General features: G+C 51.3%; 1 protein-coding gene across 1 annotated transcript in view; it reads left to right on the top strand.

Annotated features, from left to right (window-relative positions):
* The window catches only part of SFRP2 (secreted frizzled related protein 2), a 7,195-nt gene that overhangs the window by 2,348 nt on the left and 3,269 nt on the right, over window positions 1-1,578 (top strand). The window lies entirely within an intron of this gene.

Below are 1,578 nucleotides of genomic sequence, written 5' to 3' on the forward strand. Positions count from 1 at the left end.
CAGGGCAGTCACGATTGCTTGGGGCTGCAGGTTTGGGCTGGTTTTGTTTACACGATCTCACATCGTTTTGAATTTTACTGTAAATGAGTTGGTGATTAAAAATGGAAATAGTAAGGTCTTGTAAAGCCTCTTTTCAAATCAAAGCTTAATCCAGGAAAAACTGCATTTTTCCTCCTTATTTCCTGTGGGCTGGATACAAGCAAACATTTCTGGTGGGAAAAAACATGATATTTCTGTCGGAAATGTCTCATCTTCCACCACAGAAAATGGTTATTATCTCTAGTCTAAACAGAGTCTGTTCAGATTTGGGTCCTTGCTTCCACACAGCCCAGCCAGCTGCATCTGCGGAAAGCAGCATACAGGGGCTACCAGGCATTTATGGAGCAGGCAAATTGTCTTCTGATCGTGCAGAGATCCACCTGAAGGGACGACAACTCCAACAAACGAGAAGCAGTGAAAAAAGGAGAGAGGAGAACAAACCACAAACTTGTCTATTGTACAAAGACCTGGTGAACAGCCTGTCTGGTCAGGGCCAGATCAGACGTGCTGGTCTGTCCCCTTCCACTGAAGAGGAGTTTGGGGACAGAGGCCAGTGGGCCAGCACCAGGAGTTGGAAGTGACATCTCCTGCAAGCGGCAACACCTACAGCCCCTGGCAGCCCTAAGAACTTGGCAAAATGGGCTTAAAATGGTCACCGTAAGTCATCGGTGGGGCTCAGCGCCACGGAAGCCAGCTGAGGCCAAGAGCTTACAGATTTATTGTTTAAAGGAACAAGTTGGACGCAGATAATAAATGGCAAGAATATGTGGAGCTGTAAGAAATAAACTACTTTTAAGCCCTTCCACAAGTGGTATTAGACATTCGGGACATTTATTTTCCAGGTATGAAACAACTGTAAGAAAGAGAGAAGCTGGCCTACGGGGAGATTACATCCACGAGCGTGGCCCGCTGGGAAGGATCTTGAAAAGGAGCTGGCACTGGCTTCAGCACCTGAAGGCAGCCCCCCTGGGGCAGCCGGGCAGCCACTCCTGCACGGCAGGCCCGTGCCTTCCCCAGGGGGGGAGATGCTGCCGGTCCCATCTCTTTCCTACACCACAAGCAGCGACCCAGACCTCCGGGAAGCCCAGCCTGGATGCTGGACATACAGGGATCCTGCGATTTACAGAAGTCATCCTGGCTAAGGGTAGCTTCCCATAAAACATCTCTGTAAGGAGATACATGCAGTAGCTGATTAATGAATGTGGTTTACCACAAAATGATAGTACACAGGCCTACTCAATAACAAACCCATGAATAATATTACTAAAAATCCAAGAAATCTCCAAACTGCGCTGAAGCTGCGTCGTGATCCCAGCGCCTCGCCTGTTGTCCTCCCCTTTGTGGTAAATCGACACAAGCGTAATTCTTCCAGGGAGTTTCTAGGTGAAGACAGGCGGGAAGGCAGAGGGACGTGCCTGCGCTGCGCAGAGCCAGGCCCCCGCCCGCAGCCTCAGACGTGCCCGGTGCCGGCACCTCGAGAGCACCTGGGGGGCCCACGCCCGGGCCGGGGAAACCCCTTTCGGCGGCCGGGGGCCATCC

This window comes from Egretta garzetta, unplaced genomic scaffold (genome assembly GCF_000687185.1).
Source record: "Egretta garzetta isolate BGI_Z169 unplaced genomic scaffold, ASM68718v1 scaffold810, whole genome shotgun sequence".
Taxonomy (NCBI): domain Eukaryota; kingdom Metazoa; phylum Chordata; class Aves; order Pelecaniformes; family Ardeidae; genus Egretta; species Egretta garzetta.